Below are 23,726 nucleotides of genomic sequence, written 5' to 3' on the forward strand. Positions count from 1 at the left end.
AAGGACAAGGCAATATCTCATGAAGCCACTCCAAACTCTCGAGAGGTGGCCCCTTATCCGATGAGCTGTCACTACTCATCCTCTCCACTTGAACACATCCAAAACCATCCCCCCAAGTCGAGTCAAACACCCAAATCCCTCAAATTCCCTCAAACCCCCTTACCCCCCCTAATTTGCTCTCTTTCCCCAAACACACCGAGGCCTAAATCCCCCCTAAATCTCTTCAAACACCCATTCACTGTCTAAAATCTCCCAAGCCTGCTCCAAAACCCTAAGCCCTAAACCCCTAGCTCGGGGGGCTCACTCATCTTATGTATTCCTATCACGTGAGTTCAACAAAAGGATATTTTTAATTTCTAAAGTTTACAGAATTTAACTTACATAAGGGAATATTTAAAATGATTTTAGAAAAAAATTACAGATTTGTATAGAAAAAGGGTAAATTTTATTAATGAAAAATATACGGATAAGGGATTTTACAAACAAGCCTTGAACGCACATGATATAGAGAGTTTATACATAGTGACCCCCTCGAGACCCCTAGAGAACCCATGTTTCATCGGTATGGGCATCGGTATATATCGACATCCATAGCGACGCTCTACTTTTATATACCCACTTTTATACTGATTCACATATCGACGGAATCTGGGAACCAAAAACCCATGCTGTTTGTCCCGCGATGCCATTTGAGTTTTTGTGCGTTCTCCTCGCTTGCTTTCGCTTTTAGCTCGTGATCACCCATAACCCTTGCCTCCTCCCTCCCCCTCCCACCTCTCCATCCTCTCCTACATTCTCCCTTTGCACCCACAAGACTTGCTCTCGGGGGGTTCACCTAAAAAACATGTAGTGTACCACGTTCATCCAAAAGAAGGGATATTTTCATTCAACTTTTAGAAAAAATTTAATAGGATTACAATAATAGGAGAGGTTTTTAAATTCAATTTTACAAAAAAATGCGTTAGTTCATAAGTAAAGAGGGGTGATTTTATTGGGCTGAAAATTTTAGTTGAGGGGTTTTTTTTAATACCCCTTGAACGCACGTGATACATAGGGTTTCTTAGTAGTGCACCCTTGAGGACTTGCTGCAGCTCCCTCTCCATCTCAAGGTAATAATTCCTCTCTTCCACTTCTATTTCAAGTTTGGTTTCTTTGTCTTTCTTTCTACCTCTCCTCTTGTTTCCCTTGCTCTACTTTTCATTCCTTTCTCTAAAGTTTCTCTCCTCCTTTCCTTTCATGTTCTTTCTCTCAAGGAAGAAACAATACATGAAAAACAATCATCATGAAAGAGAAGAGTATGAAAGTTCTACATGTTGTTTTCAAGCTTTCTCCTTGTTTGTAGGCTTCTCTGTCTCCTCAATCTGTACCCTTTGGAATGTCGCTTCTCCAAATTCCTCCTTTTACTAATTAGTTTTCTTAAAATGGTATGTTTCCTATCTTTTATAGGGCAATAAACACAAAACACCTCCCCTTCCGAGCAGGGTCATATGATGCCACGACATATTTTCTAGGTAAGAACATGCTTCCTCTTTTTCCTGTTTTTCTTTTTGTGAATACATTGGCCTACAGTTAGCACTTTAAGAACTAGCTGCAATGATGGGCATAGGAACTCTCCTCTCCTTTCCCTCTTTTTCCCATCTCTTTTTCTCTCTCTCTCTCTCCTCTTTTCTCTTGCTCCCCTCTCTTTTCCTCTTCTCTTTATCCCCTCTCTTTCTCTCCTCTTTTCTCTTGCTCCCCTCTCTTTCCCTCCTCTCTTTTCTCTCCCCACTTTTCCCTCTTTTTCCCCTCTCTTTTCCTCTCTTTCTCCCCCCTCTTTTCCTCTCTTTTCCCTCCCCTCTTTTCCTCTCTTTGTCCCCTCTCTTTTCCCTCCCCTCTTTCTCTCTTATTTTCTCTTCTCTTCTTTCCTCTCTTTCTCTCTTTCTCCCCTCTCTTTTCCTCTTTTTATTTCTTGTCTCTTTCTCTCCTCTCTTTTCCTTCTCCGAGTCTTTTCCCCTCCTCTCTTTCTCTCTTTTCTCCTCTCCTCTTCTTTCTTTTCCATCTCCTCTTTTCCCCTCTCTTAATTTCTCTCCTCTCTTTTCCCCTTTCTCTTTTCCTCTTCCATCCTCTCTTAATTTCTCTCCTCTCTTCTTTTTTTCCTCTCTTTTCTCCTCTCTTCTCTTATTTCCTCTCTTTCCTCTCTTTTCTCCTCTCTTTTCTCATGTCTTTTCTCTCTTTTCTCCCCTCTTCTCCCCTCTTCTCCCCGCTTCTCTTATTTCCTCTCTCTCTTTCTCCTCTTTCTTCTCTCTTTTCCCTCCTCTCTTTCTCCTCTCTCTTTCCTCTCTTTCCCTCCTTTTTCTCCCCTTTATCTTATTCTCTTTTCCTCTCTTTCCCCCCCTCTCTTTTCCCTCTTTCTCTATTCTCCTCTCTTTTCCTTAATTTCCCGCCTCTCTTCTCCTTCACTCCTCTCTTTTTCCCTTTCTCTTATTTTCTTTTCCTCTCTTTTCTCCTCTCTTTTCCCTCCCCTCTTTCCCCCTCTCTTTTCCCTTTTTTTCCCCTCTCTTTTCCTCTTCCATCATCTCTTTTCCTCTCTTTCTCCCCTCTCTTTTCCTCTTTCCCTCTCTTTTCCTTCACTCCTCTCTTTTCCCCTTTCTCTTATTTTCTTTTCCTCTCTTTTCCCTTCTCCTTTCTCTGAGTTTTTCGCAGCCATGAGCGACGCGGAGCCAACGAGATTCTTCTCTCTCCTACCCCAGAGGACCTCCAATGTTCCCTCTCCTACACCCCTCGGGGGTAGATCAGGGACATCGATGGCTTTACCTACTCAACATTTGTCCCCTGTAGCCCCTTCCAAGGGATCATCACCTGGGTGTACCCATTGTAGATCTAGAAAGATTAGTAAGAGTCAAGGCTACTGTGGTGGCACGAGATATGTAGACGAGTTTGCACACTCCCACCACTCTAGGTCTCCCTATATCATTAGACGCATTACCAGTTTGGTCCCTTTCCCTCTCCACTCACAGTCCGCAGCACCCTAGAGAACACTCATTCCCCTACTCTTCGCTCCTTAAGCGCTCGCTCCACCCCTCACTCTAGCTTTTCTACTCCATCCACCGTGCATCCTTCGGACTTTGTTTTGCCTGAGGACCTATATTACAGAGTGAATAGCATTGGGGAGGTTATACCAGACGATGATGGAAGGCGGTCACAAGATACATGAGGAGGTTCCCAAGGATATATTCAAACCTTGGAACCAACAGGACAATAAAGACAATGAGACCCTCATAGATGCCCTGAAGAGACAATTTCCAAATCCTAAAGGGTATGAGTTTGATCGAAATGCCATGCTTACACACATGGTGGAGCTCCTTAAGTCTTGTACATACAAATTAATGGAGGCTGTTAAGGAGGGTAAGCACAAGCCAGGGTGGGTAGCCCCAAAGATTGGAAGAGAGTGAAGAAGGATCACAAGGAGAATCCATATACCTTTGAGCCTCGGTAGAGGGTGGCAAGGATACGCTTGGAGACTATAGATCCTTTGCACCTCGGGAGCGGTGGCAGACTCGACAACGATTAAGTATATATTTATCTTCTAATGAATTTCTAATATGTTCAATCATTCAAATGTTTTGTCATTCATATCTAACTAATTGAATCTGGATCCACAGGAATCTGTGATTGGAAGGCCTCCGTACGAGGACTACAGAAGGGTGTTTAGGACTGGAGCCAAGGCATGGTTTAAGGAGAAGGAGAGAGAAGGAGTCCACACTAATTGGGAAAGGGTGGCAGCATGTCATGTGACTATATCCTATTCCTCTTCGTTATCATTTGACTATCATCGTTGTCTTACAATCAACGCTCTTAGTTTTTCTAACTTGTTTCATTCTTAAGGAGACACGTTCAACCATCTGAAGGTCTGAATGGAGAGACTGGATCTAAAGAAGAAGCATTTAGGCTTGCAAAAGAGGATGGTGAGGCATCAGGCACATACAAAGAGACCGAGGGCAAGGAGGTGAGGACAGCGCACGCAGAGAGACGAGGAGGGCGAGGAGGACAAGGAAGACAAGGAGGTGATGATGAGGAGGAGGAGCAATAGTGGGATAGGACATTTAATCATTCATATTTTAGCACTTTTTCCCTTTTGTAGTGCATTACTTTGGCGGATTTACCATCCTGGAGTTTGGCACTTTTGCCATTTTATAGCATATTAGCACATTACTCGGCAGATTTGCCATTTTGGAGTTTGGCACTTTTTTCCATTTTGTAGCACATTGCTTTGGCAGATTTTCCATTACTTTGTAGACCTTATTTTCAAAATTGTAACATGTACACCTCCTCATTTATGTGGGGCAAGATGGGACTGAAACAAGCCCCATCCTGCCCCACAAAACTCTTTTTGGCTTCTGTAAAAATGTTGATATATATCGACGCATGTATCGACACTGCAATGTCACTATACAATGACGACTACACCAAAGCCTACATTGACACTGTTAGCCTTATGTTATTGATGGTGACACCGACACCCACACTGATGGTTTCTTTGCGACATCCACACTGACAGACATTTTGACACTTTCCACTTGTTCAAAAAAAATTTTATTCGTAGTTAGCTTTGGTATCGGTGTTGGAAAGCGGCTCGTGTCTTGTAGTGGGAGACCCCTGAGGATCGAGGGGTATTTAAAAAACCCCCTCTCTATGGATTTTTATAACCTAGATACACCCCTTCTTTAAAATGTTAGATGATTAAAGTGTCCTTAATGTGTGAAAATTGTCACTTTTTGAATTAAAAAGATCCATTATGTATGTATATTTTCTATAACTCCATAAAAATATAAAACCCCTTAATCTTACATTTTTCTTACTGACCCCCTTGGGAGGAAACCCAGCCTCACCGCCAAGCTAAATCAAGAGGTGCTTTATTAGACTACTATGTTGAGACTAGGAGTGAACCAATCCCTAAATTCTTTTGACCAAGGCACCAAGAGGATCTCAAACTAAGGAAAGAGGCCTCAAAATAGCCGCATGGTGTAGACCCTAAGGTGCCATTAAAAAAAAGATATGGTTCTATTGCAAGCAATTTCATGAAGAACCTTTAGCAATCCAAGCTATGAGCGAGGTCATCTAGAGATGCAATGGAACATTAAAGTCTCAAATCAAGGCACACATAAAACCAAGAGCAATGTACAAGAATGGGAAATTATAGACAAAGTCTCAAGTTGAGATGTGGATTCAATCGAGAGAATGTGCAATACTGGATGATCAAAGAAAAAGTCAAGAGTTGAGGAATGCATCCAATTGAGAGCTCAATAGGAAAGACCGAATGATCAAAGAAAAATTCTTGAGTGGAGACACATATCTAATTGAGAACAAAGTGGAAGGCTGGGTGATCAAAGGAAAAGTTAAAGTCAAGGCATGTAGCTTACCACAAAAGCACTAGCATATGTGATGGGAACAAAAGACAAAGTCCAGATTAAATGCATGCACACAATGAAGATTGCAATCCATGACAGGAACCAAGACAGTCTATAGGTAAAGGAATGCATTGGATCAAGAACACATGCATGCCAGAATTAGAAGCCCAAGATAAATGAGTTCATGATTCAGGAATTAGGAGAATTTAAGACTCATAACGGGCCTCATAAAGAGTGGATTAGAAAAATGGATTAAGAACTCATAAGACCTATAGAGGGTCCCATCACCCCCATATGAGTCCAAAAAAGAGCATCTCCCTAAGCTTTGGTGGTCCTAAAAAGTGCACGTCTCTCATGTGCTTGGTCCTCTACTTGGAAAAGGATGCCCCTCTTTACATCTGAAGGTCCTCATTCCCAAAAGGTATCTCATTGGTAACACTCTCCCTAAGTTTTAGAAAAGTTCCAAAAATGATGTGAAACCCCTCTAAACCTTTCGAGTCAATGTTTGCTTAGGTGTAGCCATTTTTGGTGAGGTTTAGGGCATCTTTTGTATATAAGTATCTTGCTTGAGTCTTGACCCATAACTTATGCATCGCTCAATGAAATTTGATAAAAATTTTCTTTAAGTTGTAGTGCACATTCTAATCTTGAATATGGTCTAGCAATAACTGTGTAATATTGATAAATTCTTATGTTTGCATGCTATTTATGCTTTGAATCTAGTTCCACAAAAAGTATCTACTCGTTGCATTGAAAAAGTTTAGAAGGTGCTTTCAGAGATGGGATTCCATGGAGAACATGTCAAACTTAAGGAGAACAAGAAAATGTCCAAGGAGAAGAATCCTCTGATGATCCTCCATCTGCAGCCGCAGCCCCTTCTTTCCCAGTTAAGGAGATTCTTATCCAATCACAATCTTGAGAAAGAAAAGCATACATTGTATCTAAATACCTTGGGTTGGGAATATTGGAAAGCATTGTGTGAATGCATGACCAATAAGGCTTTAGATCCTTAAGTAGTGACTTTGAGAGAAAAAGTATGGATGGAGCTAGATGCATTGATAAAATTGCTTCGCCTGGGTCATACTGATGAAATATATTACAAAACTTTCAGGATGGCTTTGAAATATTTTATGCAACCATCATAATCTTTAGCACTTGTTTCTTCTTATTATTTTTTGTTGGAATGATGTTTGTCATGTTTGTAGCACATTCTCTATGAGCACAGAGCATGGTTTGTATAGAATTGTGGCCCTTTGTCCATTGGAATACACAAAACATGGAGAAGTCCACTATCAAGACAATGTAGCCTACTTCAAGAACTCAAGGCATGGTGGTGGTGTCATTCGTATAGCAATGCATTGCACAAGATATTCGATTGGTTTTTTAGCTGTTTATTAGATAGGACTCTAAAGTCTAAAAAGGCAAAGGCATCAGAACTTGCCAAAGTAGTTCAAATTGTATCAAAGAATAGAAGGAATCCATAGGGAGTTGGGGAGTCTCATGATGGTTGTACAGTTAGACAAAAGAGCAGATGCCTCCAAAGAGAAACCAAAGATATGGCGCAATTGTATACTGCTCTAAAATGAATAAAGTTCATTTTTTGACCGCAATTTGAGTACTCACACTTGCAGTCCAAGGTCGGGGGCCGCGGGGTGGGGGGCAGACTTGGGAATCATGTGGGAAGGTGGGGTGGGGGATGAGGGGTGATGGCGCAACCAAAACCCTAAACCTAATTAAAAGGGGCCTAAAAAGATGATGGGCTAAAACTAGCATTTGAAAAGTCTATATAAAATGTTTTTAAAGCCCTAACTCTCATTATTTGATGGCAAGAGTGAAGAACACTTCCAAGACAATAGGACCTTGCCTTAGGCCTTCCCCCCCACCTTCTTTCTCAAACTCCATGACCTCCTCCCACTCCATGGACTCTAGAAACACAAATCCCTCTGCTGCAGATGAAAATTCTTTTGCATCCATGAATCCCTCTAGCTCCATGAATCTTCTCAGTGGCACCTCGTAGGAGCTCTCTCATGAACCCTCCATGAACAAATCCTGTGATCCCTCCCCTAACTCTTGTGAGCCCTCCCGTGAGCCCTTCTCAAAGTCACATGAGTGCTTGCATGGGTCCCCCTAACTCCTAGAAGCCCTCCCTAGTCTCATATGGGTAGCAACACTCCCATGAGCCAAATCGACTCAGCTCTCTCTTCCCCATAGGAAATAGACCCCCCTCCCCATGAGAAACAGACATCTCCTCTACATGAGAAGCCCCTGGCTACTAACAAGAGTGTCCCCCAATTGATCAAACTGAAGAGAAGAATGGATTTGAGCATCTAGCTGACATTTAGAACCTTGCTAAGAGGCCTCCTCCTGGAAAATAGACAGCAAGGAAGTCCATGATAATTCCCCTTCCTATTCTACATTAGTATGTGTGCCACCATAAGGGGCCCTTTGACACCAACTATGCTATGTATAGCTCCAAGGGTTAGAACAAGGAAGATGCCATGAAAGCCCCATCACAAGAATGCTCATCAAGGTGTAGGTTCGAGATGGGAACGCTAGGAGGATGGCACTTGGAATTGGAGATCTATCAAAGATCCATTCAAATATGAGTGTGTCTTTTTATGAAGCTCAAATGTAGCAAACCACAAAATGTTCTGTTTTGATTGACCATTAAAAATATTCTCTGACTTCCTTATTTTTGGGATGTTTAATAGATTTTTTTATCAAAGTAATATTCACCCTCTCTAACTTGTGGCCTTTCACAACCTCACACTCATCCAAATTAACAGAAGACACGATATTTTCTTCAAATTGTAAAAACTTATAAGATTCATACTGTTAGAGATGTAGCTCAAGTAAACAAGACAAATTTCACTCACACCATCCTTTCATTTCATAAAACTCTAGGATCATAGCTTGGACCTTGTGTACATTGAAAAATAAATTTTTCTACTCTGTGTACTCAAAGGTTCTTGTGTCTTGTTCTCCCTTGGTAGCTTTTCCACTCCTTGTTCGCCTTTCTTTTAGGTATCTCGTCCTTTCACCTTGTTTCTGCCTTCCAACATCATGCTTTTTTATATGTGTATAAATCCACCCAATCGATCTAAGACAATAGAATTTGTTTTTTTATTGCATGTCTAATGTGTATTAGTATGGCAACAATGTATTCTTTTGCATTTATAAAGACATTATATATCTAAGTACCCTTTCTTACTAATGGCAACAGTTTCACATGTGTGGAAGACTTCTAATGGGTCTACAATGTTCCCTAAAGTTGCAACATCTTGCAATATTTCATGTCGCAATGCACCTCAGGGGGTTCACCTCACAAATTATAGTATACCATGTGCCATTCAAAAGGAGGGGTATTTTAATTCAACCTTTTTGAAAAAATTTAACAGGAATACAATAACATGAGGGGTTTTTTAATTCAATTTTAAGTTTTCAAGTTTTAAGTTCAAATACACATATGCCCTACGCTTCCTTACTTCACCACTATATGCCAAGCCCTTCATTGGTTGCATAGCCTTGATTCTATGCTTGTAACCGAGAGGGGTTATTTTTAATTTCTTTAATTTCCTAGTTAATGTAGCAAGCTATTGCTAGAGGGACTGTCTCTTTCAACAATATTGTCTTATCATCAATTAATCTTGTGATTTCCTCTTTTAACTTTTATTTCAGAATTTTAGAATCAGCATGATTTTTTTGTTCTTGGGTTGGTGTTGTTTGTGCGAGGGATCTTTAGGTTTACTTATTTCTCCTTCCATCCTCAAGAAGTGAACCTTGGTAAATTCTTAGAAAATTTTGCTTCAACACTAGTATGACCAATGTGTTTGCAATATACAAGTAAGCCTTGAAGACCATTTCCTATGATTGAAACAAACTTGAACACTTATTTCATTAATTTTGGACTCACATGTCTACATTTGGTCTAATATGAAAAATCCTTCCCAAATGCTTACTTTATAAAAATGTCATTCTAGAATTAGAAGTTTACTTTTTGTCAAGTGCTACCATGTCCACATAATAAATTTCACAATCTCTCTCTATAATCATTAGGAGAGAAATAGGGTCTCAAAAGGTCCTTCAATTAGTGTTTCCTAATTTCAAGGATATTAGGGAGGGATTCGAGGTGTACCAATGAGAGTTCTTCAAGGTGTGGGACAATGAGGGTTACCAAAAAGCGAGCAAGAAAAACCGAGCAGAGCTATTACATCGAGCATAAAAAAGCGAGCAGACCATCCAAATCATTCATTTACTGTATTGGGGAAATAATATTATAACCAACATCAAACACAACTAAAAACATAAAAGGGCCAGAAGTGTGGTGTAGGGAAAGTTGCTACTCGTTTTTGTAGGCTCTAAGCATCCTATTTCTCATTATATGCACCTCTAAAGATCCATTACCTCTCACATCGATGAACGAAATCTGTCTATATATGTATTACCTCTCACATGGATGATCAAAATCTATCTATATATGTATCTATTTCTTATTTACAACAAATAAAAGGAGCATAAGAAGCTTCAATTTTTGGATTATTTTCCTAACCTTTTATCCGTCTATCCTAACATCATATGAGCATAGAAATAAACTTTTATTTTGGCTTTTGCATGACACTATATTGTACTTCAAAGCCACACACATTTTTCATGAATAATATGAGGATAGAAGAGTTTCACAGTCTCCTTAATCATGGCACCTTAAATTTATGGAAATGGGGTAAGCCATTAGAGAAAGCATTTAGTAACAGCAAGGAAGCCATGCAAAGAATTAAGCCAGGCAGGCAGTGATGCCAAATTAGTTCTCAAACAATCAAATCCCATCAGTCCACTTTCACGTACTTGCTTTATGTAGTGGAGCATATTTCATAATGCATACAATATTTTAATGGAAAAAAAGTTCATGCACAGTAGAGTGAAATACCAAAGGTACTGAAGCTAGTCCAAACCAAAATATCTTCATTATTTCCATGTATATGAAAATCATAGCCCATCGACCTTGCACTTACAAAAAGTGTCCATGACATGTTTATGCAATCAATACTGAAGAAATATAGAGATGTCTCTTTCATCTACTCCACACTTGTTTGGCTCTACTTACTTTCAAACATTTGTAAAGACTAAAGGTATTGATATACCAAACCCACAAATCCTTGTTATTGTATGTGCAAAACATTACCAAAATTGAGACAGGGATCTCTTTTCATCTCCCATACATTGCTACCATTCTCCATACACTCTGCACATGTTAGGATTTTGCCACCTTCTTGTGCATCTACTCCATGCGTGCAAGGTTTCTACCACCAGCTAAGGCATGAAACAACTCCACCTTTGTAAGTGTAGCTTGATGCATGAATTGATGGACTTCTGCAACGAGGCCGAGCACCGAAATGAATATGAAGTATATGTGTTTGCAAGGCATGTATGCATTCTTTTTTGCATCACGTTGTGCGAAGTCCAAACAAGTGCAACGTGGAAACTCCGCAATTGTCACAGCATAACTAACCTTCTTAGCTATTGAGCTTGGAGTCCGCACGTGAAACACATGCAACACATTTGGAACAATGATATCCTCTTTCAAAACCTTGCCACTTTCTATCATTGCCTTCGCAATCCTTTCTTTGAATTCCTTACTCAATTTAGATCTCCATCTCACAATCTTTCCATCACGATGACATGGACGTGCATGGCTTACTGTGTTGCCTTGTTGCACTGGATCACCTTGCCCAACATCCTCAAGGACAAAGCCTGCTTTTATCAATTCAGCTCTCTCTTCAATACTTAGAGAGGTTCCCTTAGCAACCTTCCACACACCAGGTGAATCCCCTGGCACACCTTGAATAGATCGATCCACGTTCCAAGTATGGGTCACCGTTGTATTGCAAAACCAGATAAATTGCTTTGTGATTCCATTTGGATGTTGTCTTCTACCTTTGAAGCATGGTGCAGGCACTCCATGATCAGCCCCTCTACCCTGTGCATTAATCAACACCCCACACCTCCGCATGTCTTTCATGTACCCAAAGCATGTGACAACACTGTGTGGATCAGTTCTCCGTATTGCCCAATTGGCAACATGCACATCTGTCTCTTTACAAATCGGTTGACCTAAATGGCTTGCTATATTTGGCTTTCCTCTTTTACCAAGCACTCTATTTGTTGTCACTGTGATGTACTCGGGATGATGACTATCTAGTTCATGCTCCTCAGTAGGTAATCCTGAACCCCTCTTTCTTCTTGTTGTCAAGGGTTCAGTCATGGGTCTCTTCAACTCTGGAGAGTTCAATCCAGCCTCTTCTAGCGCAACCTCTGTCAAATCCACAAGCTTATTTTGTTGTGCTCTACTTGAATTACCCTCAGAAACTCGTCTTCGCAAAACCTCCAAATCTGGTCCAGTCCCAGAGTGCTTTCCTAACATGTATGCATGATAATGGGCACTTTGTAAAGCACTCATTGCAAGATCTGAAACCGAAGCTTCGTATAGAGACACATACTTTTGCAACCCATGACCCGCTCTTATGCTAGAGTGCTTGTTCTCAAATAGATTTACTGTAGGTACAAAGCCAACATTTTCATGTTGCGTTAAGAACATGCCTCCCCATTGAGTAACACGAATGTCCCAAAAGGCCATCCAGACTTGGAGGACAGTCAATTCACCTTCCTTCACATGGTAGGAGACCAAAACTTTCTAATCCTATTTTTCCATTCATCTGCTGCAGCATCTGTGGTTGTGTTTCTCCAACTTTGGCATAATGATTTGTGTTCCTCTTGAAACTGGGAGGTAATGCAGCGTCTTGTGTGATCAACCATACTCATTTCCCAATGGAAAATACAAGTTCTCTCTTTTCCCTCCATTCTATTTTTCGACCCTCCATTGTACACAGTCCTTACAGCCAACCAATTTGAACCAGCACTATCTGCCATAAACCCTCAAAAGTCTGGTTTCTCAAATCCATTTTGCAACACTTGCTCATTTAACATGTGCCAAAATTGCACCTGTGCATCTGTGTTCTGTACTTTAAACTCACATGTAGCAATGGTCAATAGCTCATGTATATAGGGGTCATATACATGAGCAGCCATAGTGGCCCACCCTTTAACACGTTGTATGTGATCAAAATGCACCCACATTTGACCAAGATTTCCCCCAGGCCTCATTCTATTAACAAGATCTACTTCAGAAGCAGGGCCTATAGAGGACATTTTAAAAATATGAGGTTGACTCTTATCTTGTAGTTGGCCAGGAAACAATATACTTTGCAGGAAAGGATAAGTACATCTCTTCTTCAAGGCAAGGATTGCATCCAAGCCTCCATCACCAATGGAAGAATTCTTTCTTGCACACTCAATAGATCTTTGACCTCCGATGGCACAAAGGGGTTATTGTTTCCAGCATTTCATTAAGCCTTGTCTCAGTTAATTCTTCATGCTTAGTGTCTTCATCAACAAGCAACATATCCATCAATATGTCTCTTGTAATTGTCATCTCAATGTTCTTATAGGATGCATTTGGAGACACCTTAGCATGCATCAAAACCATGTCCTCTACCTGTTGTCTTTTCTGCCTTGAGATCCCTTGTTCTAGACAATGGAAGCCTTTGCAAAATTTAAGTACACTCACCTCTTCAACAGAAGTTGATGATGCATTTGACACTATTTTTCTTACGACCACCATGAAATGTTGATGGGTTCAGCCATCCAATCTAAACCCTTTCTCTCCCCCTTCCAAATCCACCAAAGGTTGACAAATAGCAACATCTTCAATTCCAATCTGTTGATGTACTTGAATCTCTTGATCTCCAATGGCAAAATGGTCCTTAATGTCTGTTACTGCAACCTCACAAAACTCAGTATCATATCTAATAGCAAGTGTTTGAGATTGCAAATATTTCAGTAGAATAGTTTGAGGTGCCATTCTATTGTCTTAGATAGAAGAACATAAGTGCAAAGCCAGTAGAAGGTGACGAGAAGGGGAGGCCTTGGAGAAGGTGTCAAGAAATGGAGAGCTTTGAGAATTGCAAAGCTACTAGTAGAAGGTGACGAGAAGTGGAGAAAGGTGACAAGGATGAATACGTGTGCTAATCTTGAATTTATAATTTTAAATTCATATTATTATTATATTGCAAAGGTGGATACGAATTTATTCTGTGAACTTGTACATGATGCACTATATTTATTAGTAGGAGAACAGTCCAAAAAAACGGACTAGTAGATGGTGCACATTGCCAAATATGTATTAATTGTGTGAATCTCTGCCCATCACTTTGGAGGTAGCCCACCACTCCTACAACTCATGCAATGAGCTACCAACTGATGATGTCGATATTGAAGCTCGAGAGTGTGAACAACTAACTTCATGTTAACTTCTATTATCATGCCAACTTCTAACTTCACGCTAACTTGTAACTATCCATCAACAAAACTATGATCTTCTAACTTCGCGCTAACTTCTAACCTCCTTCTAACTATCATGATAATGATCTAACTTTCCATCAAGCTAACTTCTAACTTCATGCTAATAATTATGCCTAACTGAGTGTTCTGCCTAACCGAGTGTTCGGCCTAACTGGAAGAACTAACCGAGTGCTACCGATAATCTAAAGCGGCTACCATCTTCATGTAAAACTGATGCTCCATCTGTCAGTTTTCATGAAAATCTGACGCTCCTAACTCAATGAAAACTGACGTACTCATGCTGAAAACTGTCAGTTCCATCTTCACTTCAGGCTTTGCTTCTTCGCTCTCAAGCATCTTTGCTCTTCTCCCCTTCCCCCTCCTCCTTTTTCCTCCTACCATCGATCAAGCCAAGGAGTTAAATCTGTGGTGCAGGTCTGCCTATTTACAAGCCAAGGAGTTTCGACGAAGTTAAATCTGTGGTGATAGACGATCATCTCTCTCAGCAAATTTCTCAGCAGTGGTGATAGACGATCATCTCTCTCAGCTCAATCTTCGACTTAGTGATCATCTGCAAATCCTTGGCAAGATTGCTTCATGGTGACCTCTCAGGTCTACACTTCCTCCGTCTTCTCCTTATGCTTGCTCATCGTCTTCTCATTTGCTTGTTTATGTTACTTTCTTTCAGTCTTTGCTTTCGCGCTCACTATCCGTTTCTTCTACCGTATCCGTGGCATCACCTCGTTGATACTTTTTGTACTGGAACAGTTGGAAAGAACAGAAGGCTCATGTGGTTTTGCTGCCCATGCCACTTTTCTGCTATTATTATTTTTTCTCTGCTCTGCCACATTTGCATGCATGCGCTTTTCTTCCTTTACACCCAGCCAACCCCTCCCGAAACCATTTGCAAGTAACAGACAAAACTAAGCATACATCCTGGTCTCCTTTCCTCAGTCGTGACCACTGTCCATGCCTTGGTGGTCAACCCGTGCGCTGCCACTATAGAGTTAGTGCCAACGAATCATACGAAGGCACAAAGCGGCGCTGCCTGCCCTCCACGATTGAAATCGTATCGTTAACTAGGCCTTTGTGTCTTCTCTCCAGCCTGTGAGCTTCATGCCGAGTCCCCGCCTTCCCGCCCTCGACATCCCCACCTACCCGCCCTGCACAAAGGAACTTCACTACAAGCAAGAAATACGCCAGACGGATCCTGAGCTCAAGGGGACGCAACGTGAGGTTGGTGTCAGGCTTGAGCGGCACCTTGGAGAAAGGGGAGCATGAAGGCACAACCAATGGGTACTATATATAGAAAGGGGAGCGTGAAGGCAGCCAAGGTTAAAAATTATATATCTACTTTTTCGTGAAGACACAGGGAGTAAACTCCCAGCAAAAGACACAAGCAAGCCACCATATGTGATGGAGAACGCACGGGTGAGGATAGGATGCCATTCGCTTGCCCTCAGGGAGCTTCTCTATGGCCACGACTTCGTCCAGACATTTCCCAAAGAACTCAAGATCAAGGGCCAAAGTCACTTAATCAAGCGCTGTTGATTACAGAGCGGATAGAATTCAACTCATCCAAACTTGGTGCTAAACTTCCTCCATTGCCCCCTTTGTTGCCGATTCCTACTTCTAGCAATTTTCCTACACCGATGGAAATAGATATTGTCGAGAACGCACAAGATTTCAATCATAACTCTCATCCCAATTCTCGTCCGTTTGATAGAAATTCTTTACCGAATCGTGATGCAAGTGGTCGCCCTCCTTGTTTCAAGTCTAACAAATTTGGCCATGTTAAAAAATATTGTCGTGCCGTCCAAACAATTCAAAATGTACAATCCATAGGCACCAACGATTTACCCTCCTCGGGAAAAGACATACTAGAGTCGTAATGGAGGAAACGCCTCCAGTCTCTCTTTTTCCTCCTAAGTCCATTGCTTTTGTAGTAGAAGCCACGATACGACAGAATCCAGTCCTTGTCTTGATAGATTCTGAAAGCTCTCTCACTTCCTCGTTCCTTCCTTTCATTCAAGATACCGATTTATTCTCTGTTGAAATACAACCGTTTCGAAAGAAGTTTGTAGTTCCCACTACAGTACTCCCAGCGAATGGCATCCTATCCTCACCCGTGCGTTCTGCATTTGTTTCGATCAATTTGCTTCATGTCAGATAATTCTAACAGAGGAAAGCACGAGCCGTGAAAGTAATATATCTTCCAACAGAGGAAAGCACAAGTAGGCTGAAAAATTTGGGTCTCGAGGAAGCGATGTTTCAACCGGCGAATGGGAAACTTGAAATAAAGATTTGTGAAGAAACCGTTGGATTTTTCATGCGCTCCAAATCTCTTGCGCTCGGATTTCTTCTCATGCGCTCCAAAATACTTCTCATGCGCTGCAAGCTCTGACAGTAATCCTGCATTTACTTTAATCCTGCAAGCTCACAGGAAAGCATTGAAAGCCATCAATTGCAGCGACCTCAATTGCATCGTCTCTCTGTGAGCTTTCTGCATCGTCATGTCTCTCTCTGTGAGCTTCCTACATTGTCTCTCTTTGAGCATCATCTGTCTCTCTGTGAGCATCGTCTGCTTCCTCTGATGCCGTGTCTCTCTGTGACGCCATCCCTCTGCATCTCTGTGAGCTTCCTTTGACGGCATGTCTCTCTGTGAGCATCTCTGTGAGCTTCCTTTGATGCCATCTCTCTGCATCTCTTCAAGCTCCCTTCACGCCGAATGGCATAGAGCTTGCTAGCCTGAGGACTGACGCCATAGCTACCGTGAGCCCCTTATCGCAATAGGGGGCTTCATGCAGCCGCCTCCCGCATGCTAACCCTTCATGCTAACCTTCATGCAACTGCCTCCCACCTGCATTTTCTTCACCTCATCCTCGTCTCCGTCCCATCCTTCCTCGGTGAGCACCTCCCGACTCTCTTTTCCCTCACTCCACACGCTAGCCCCTAGTTTCTCTTCGTGAGCACTTGGCTGGTCACTGAATATGTTCTGTTTGTGGGTTTCGTTTCACTGAATATGTTCTGTTCGTGGGTTTTAAACGAATGTGGTCTCAAAGTTTTCGGGCAGATGTTGCTGTCCTTTCATGGCTTGAGCACCGCGTATTAATACGCGGTGCCAAAGTGTATTATATAAGCTCTTCTCTACAAAGTGCCAAAGTGCCAAAGTGCCTTCTCTACAAGCTAGTCGTTGGGTAATGCACAGAGCGGAAGATTTTCTTTCGGGAGATTTTCAATGTTGCTGGAATTTGCAGCCGGTGTGTCACGAACCTGTTCTCTGTCCTCTAGGCTCGGAATGAGATCAATGTGTTCTCTGTCCTCTAGGCACGGAATGAAATCATTGATCAGAAGTAATCCTTGCTCATGTTGAAACATTTCTTAACTGGAGAGACACTGTTCGAAAGTCCAAGTGGACAAATGGTCGCCTTCGCCCCCAAGTTGTGGGTTACTCAACGAGAGTGGACATACAACGCCTGTAACTGAAAGCAGGATAGATTTTCGCTGATCGTGCTTTTCTCTCCATCACACCTACACACTCTCCATGGAACCAACATATATCTTTGCCTTTTCATGGCTTGAGCACCGCGTATTAATACGCGGTGCCAAACTCTCGTATCAAAGCAAGTTGAAATGACTTCCTTGCATGTGAGAAAGTAGTTTATGCTTGAATTATCACTTCCTCTTAGTTTGAATTATCGCTTCCTCTTTAATTAACACACTCTTTGAATTGCCACTTCTTCACAGATCACAAAGCTTTTTGATCAAATCTTCGTCTCCAACTCAAGTAGAGCCGTGGAGATAAAATCAAGTACCATGATAACAAGTTTGGAATGAAGGCCTTTCAGGCAAGCTCTAAATGCATTTTTTTCATTGGTAGAGCATGCGTATTAATACGTGGTTGAAAACCTTTTAATCTTTCTTTTTTCCAAATGTTCTACCATTTTCTCATGCTACAAACATTTTATAGTTTGCCTTTTATCAATTCTCCATTGAGGTGATTTGTTGGCAAGAATGATGTGTTTTAGGAAACGATTTGTCTATGAAAATTCCATATTTGCGCTTGAGGAAGGCAAGATTTCAGATGTCATTAAATAAGGCAATTTGCAAGTTTTAGCTCAGCGTATTAATACGCTGTGCAAAAGGTTGTTCCTCGTGCAGATTTAGGAGGGCATATTAGTGTTGTGCTCGTGCTTACTCTTGGAGCCATTTTTTGGGGCTTGAGCAAAAAGGTGAATTTTGGCTTGCCTTGATATAGCAAATGCTTGAAAAATAACGGATTGATTGTTTTTTCATCATGGATTGCTTTTTGTTATTGGTGGATTTCAGTCTTGGAATCATGGTCAAGAAGAGGGTTTTGAATCTTTGTGAAAACAAAAAGCCTCCTCTTGCCACTACTGCAAGGGCACAAATTAAAGAAGGAAAAGAGAGTGCCCCTCGAGTGAGGGATCTGTCCATGACAATGTAGGGAACGAAAGAGAGGTTCTTGAAGTGGATAGTGTTGCAATTCAAGGTATGGATGAAAAAATTGAGCGGTCACTTCCACAAGAGGATGAAGAGATAGATGTCGATCTTGTAGAAATGGAGGTGGAGATGGCAAGAGGAGGTGATGTCATTGGCAGATGCAGACTCCTTGGCTCTGATGAGTGTCCATAAATACCATTGTGTAGGATGATTCCATATGCTCGTGTACATGGTCCGAGGTCTGATGTGGCAACACTTAAAAGTGCTTTTCAATATGAAGGTTACTTACCTGAAAAAGGGGCTTTCATTGTTTCTCTTTGCACTTCAAATGGGGAGGAAACAAAAGTCACAAATGAAGTAAGAGAAACATGGAAACCATTGTGGAGGGAAGTTGAAGGTGAATTTGAAAAGGAGCTTGCAAGTAAAAAAGAGTGGCAGTTTATGTGTAAGAAGATGTTTTATGTATGGGAGGGCAATCATCGTACCACTGCATGGATGCAAGTGATTTCTAAGGCCTACATGGAGACTAAGTCAAGACACATTAGGCTGATGTGCATAGTGATAGACCCTCGCTGTACTTCAGAGATTGCATTGCTTGCTGGATTGCAAAGAATGAATTCGTAAGTACATTAAAATATTTTATTTGATGCCGTGCACGATTTGATATGGAAACTACTAACTAGAATGCTATTTGAACCTTGTCTATTTGTGCAAATTGAATGAGCATGCTATCATTAAACCTAGTGTACGAGACACTCTTGTTAACACAAACAATATATGTGAGTGTGATGCCACCTTGTTTCTTAGTACTTTGACTAGTGAACAATGTGTAGTCATTGAAAAAGCAAGGACAAGGGATTCAAAAGGGAAAAAACAATGGTACCCTTTGACAAGAGGATATCTTGCACGTTTGGTGTTTCAAGTGTGCTCATTTTTATTGTATTCACATTTCTCATTGTATTCATTCTTTTCATTTAGCAAGATTAGCATTTTTAATTGTATCCATTCACTATTTCTCAAGGGTCTTGATTTCGTAGGTTGAATACACTGGAGACCTTACGAAAGCAATAGAACATGTGGGAAAGACAGTTTCTGAAGAGAGGAGGGCAGAGGCTGAGCGCAAAGAGCGTACAAGAATTCACAAAAAGTACTCAGATAAAATGGGAATGGTATGTGACCATCTTTTTCTTGAATGCTATTGATGGCTTTTAATGTGAAGTATCTTATCTTTTTGCTTATGGTGAATCATCCTAGGTGCTCAACATCCTTGATCCTAAACTTGGTGATGTGTGGAAGAAAAAGGTTTTTTCATTGCGCTTTGAAAGTCATGATTCTATCGTTACCTTATCCAAGCTAAAGTATCTTGCTAATGCGGAGTTGAGAGCGGAGTTGAGAAATGAGAAGAGACTCATGTTGCTATCACTTCTCGATGCCAACAAGAGGATGAGGGAGATGTATTTTATGCCTGCAGGAGATAATGAGTATAGAGGGTAAGTGTTTCATGCCTATCCTATATTTTCCCAGGATGGTATGTGCTTAGTTAGATTTCTTTCCAAGTAGGTGGTTAACAAAGGAGACATTCCTTGAGAAAGTGGAGATCCAATCATCAATGGCTTTGGAGGATTTATGTGCACTTTGTGCAATGACCCAGCCACTTGATTTGCCAGAACATTATACACTACAACAATATATAGAGGACATTAAGTTGGAGGGACGAAAGCATATGTTTGCTTCCTTGAGATCCATGGATGGCAAGGCTGAGCTCAAGAGTAGGAGAAGAGGAGATGGAGGAGCACAAAGGAAGGCAACAGAGCTTGATCAAGCAGTGCAGCGTGTGGTTTTTAGGTATAGTTTTGAGTTATTTTGTTATGTTGCATTATCTTTGTGAGCACTTTGACACAACATTAAATTCTATGTCATACAATCTTTATGGTATCTCTCCCACTTGGTGCAAGAAGGAAAATTGAAAGATCTCCCTAGGCAGTGCAAAGGGTGGTTTAGGGTTACCTTGCAGTATCTTTCTAAGAGCTTTGACACAACATTAAATTGTATGTCTTTAAGGTATCTCTCCCACTTGGTGCAAGAAGGAAAATTGAATGATTTGCCTAGACAGTGCAAAGGGTGGTTGGAGATTGAGAACCCAGCAAGTTGCATGTACCTAGGAACCATGCATGCATTGTCTCAATGGGAACTTGCACACTGCCCTTGGTGGATTGACTTCACCGATGGTCAAGTTTTAACAAGAGAGAGAGATCTCTTCACACAATATTCTACAAGCAAGAAAAGTGAAGATAAGGCCACAAGCAAGACAGACAAGGGGAGTCAAAAGGCTACAACTTCTGTGCCACCACCGAAGGATGTTCCACCCCAGGATGAAGAAAGTGTTTATTAAATCATTTTGATAAATTTGTTCAATTTTTGTGGAAAGTATTTTTGGTTGCAGATTGACCGATTCGATTTACATGCAGAGTTGTTGTAGAGATTCCAGCTCGTGTTGATAAAGAACGTCAGGAAAGCATTGGCCAAGACCAAGGTATAATCATTTCTCCTTTCATGAAACAATTGCTCTATATACAATAACTCATTGTTATATCATTTTCATTACTACAAGAAAAGGTGATATTGTTATATTTGTGATATTGTATATTACAAGAAGTAGGATGGTTGTGAAAGAGATGATCACTTATGTCTTTCATCGTCCATCACCTATGGATCCCACTGTGTGTCGAGGAGACACATTGCTTTGCAATTGTTCCATTGGAGATTATATTGCCATGGGCTTGGACTTTGTTGATGGGAAGAAGAATGGTGTTTACACGCAAGCTCATGAATTTTTCTTAGCAGTGGCTCAAAAAGAAACAAACTATAGGAGATTTGGCAAGAAGGTGAAGTGGGCTGCAAACTTTATGTTGCTTGACTTTCTGACTGGTTTTGAGATTTGTGGAGATGTTGGCCTCCCCTCATGGAACAAACTCACAGAGGATCACTTGAAGTATGGCATAGCTGTAGCTGCAGCGACGTTGGACGATGATGGGTGGTTGGTACTCATCTGTCCATTGGCAGGTAAGCTTCTATTTACATCCATTTACTTCCTTCTTTCGCTTTACTTCCATTTAGCGTGGATGCTCTTTGACAATATGGATATTTTGTATGATTTGTATATGAAGGACCATGTATTACATGGATGGAACGATATGTTCGTGCACAAGGATTGGAGGTGGACCGTCATGTATTTGTGCTAGAAAAGCTTCCATATGGTCACATAAATGTACATGAAGGAGAAGATATGTTGGTGAGTTGGGTTCATGAAGTTTCTTCTTATCATTGTATGGTGTGAGAGATAAAATGTCAATGACATATGTTCCTTCATCTTGCAAATGCGATCCTTCATGCTTGTGTTTGTGAGGCGTGTGGGCCATAAACCACCAACATTCCATGTGGAGAGTAAACCTCTTTTTGACAAGTTGAATGTTTGCCAAATGAGTGACCACTGGACTCATCATCTCCCTGACATACAAAAGACAGCTCGAGAAGCATTAGAGAAATCTACTAGTTTCATTGAGTGTTTGTTGATCCTTTTGTGTCCTCCTGGTGGTTTGTGCATGGAGATGGGATGTGGTGTGGCACCTCTCATGAGAGCATGCTTGGCAAATCGACATGCATGCTTCTCTTTTGATAATGATGTTTTCATTGTGAGTAGTGTTGTGGAGCCACTTGTGCAGACCGCCAATGCAAAGAGAGCTCGATTGGAACTTCTTGATCAAGACATTGAGGGTGATGAGAATTCTATTGAGCCTCTCAAAAACCCTTATGACTCATAGTGAGCTACTTTTAGCTTGACTTCTTTTGTGCTTGTTTTGGTGATATTTAGTGACATTTTAGAGTTGTGTGATTAACATGGTCAGGGGTAATGACAAACTATGGTAATTGGTGTTTTTAATACTTTTGATTGGAAGAAGACACATAAATTCTAGCACTCATCTAACTATTCTCTTATGCCACACTTAATTAAAGACTCACTCCATGTGATCTTATGTGATATTGGTCAAACTATGAAGTGCAAATGATAAGTAATTTCTTTTGGAAAGTCAAATGCAATGCCTTAGGATGAGTACGTCTTGTCATACATGTTGTTTTGAAGGTAGGAATGGAGCATGGTGTGCTTGGGTGTAGAGTTCATTGCTTGCATTCTTAAATGTGATATGTCGCAAAAATACTTCAATGATGTTCAATAGTCAAATAGTCATATAAACTTTAGTGCTATCTGTACATTCATATATATTTGCGCTGTATATTGTGTGTGTAGTGAACTACCATGCTATGCAGAAGAAATCGCAAGGGAAATGGTGAAAAGAGATAAGACTGTTCAAAGGATCAAAGGGATGAAACAAGTTCGTTGCGTCTTTGTTGATGATGAATGCTCAACAAGTTCGACTTGAGCTTCAGTTTGTTGTTGAATTATAAGTCAATTTATTGCTTCAACTTGGTCTTCAATTGTTGAAAGGAAACTAAGAAAGACTATTGGTGATGGATTATCATGTTCCATAAAATATTCTAGTGCTTGTATGATCATGTTTGTTGGATTTTTTTGTTTCTAGTTGTCAGATCCTAAGTCAATTGTCATATCTATAATATACTAAGCACGCTAATTGGATAGGATCATTTAGAGAATGTGGGACCTTGGATTTAATGTGATGAATGTAAACCGTTAGATCAATTCAATTAGAGTGGTATCAATTGGTATCATGAGGTGCGCCTGATTCTTGCATTGGGTTCTGAATCCTCGAACCACCTACAGGCTTCGAGATCACGCGGATAGCATAGTTCGTGATCAATCTTTCTTGGTTTTTTCTTATCTTCATGGAGTTCCATCACCATGCTTGAAGGACAGAAGTCAACATCCAAATAATGTTCTATAATGCATCCTTTTTTCCTCTTGTATAAATTGGATAGAAAATTTTGAAGGGTGATTGGCTGTTGTTGTAAATACTATATGGCCACTATGAATGTAAAAATGATGCCCATATGGCCACTATGAACGTAAAAATGATGCTCGGTGGAACGAAATGGATATAGCCTATTTCAACTTTAAACCTTTGTTTCATAGAGGTCCAATAAGATCGTTCTTGCAAATTTTTTGGGTGGATTGTTTGTCTTCCTAAATAGTTTTAAGATGGAGGGGAATGTTGGGATCCCTCCATGGAACAAAGTCATAAAGGAACACTTGGGGTACAATATAGCCACATGGGGCTGGTGATGATGGGACTATTATTTTTCCATTTTCAAGAAGGCAAATGCTTGCTTTATTTTATTATTTTTTCCTTTTTGCATGACTTCACATACATCACTACTTATGTTAATGTCCTTCCAGTCAAGACATTTAGTGTTTAATTTGTTAATGGACCATGTATTTCTTAGATGGACCATGTTAAATGTGTTACTTGATAGGATAGGCATGCAACACCATGTTTTCAATTGCAT

This window comes from Dipteris shenzhenensis, chromosome 28 (assembly GCF_047967505.1).
Source record: "Dipteris shenzhenensis isolate YYH24624 ecotype China chromosome 28, Dip_SZ_1.0, whole genome shotgun sequence".
NCBI lineage: Eukaryota > Viridiplantae > Streptophyta > Polypodiopsida > Gleicheniales > Dipteridaceae > Dipteris > Dipteris shenzhenensis.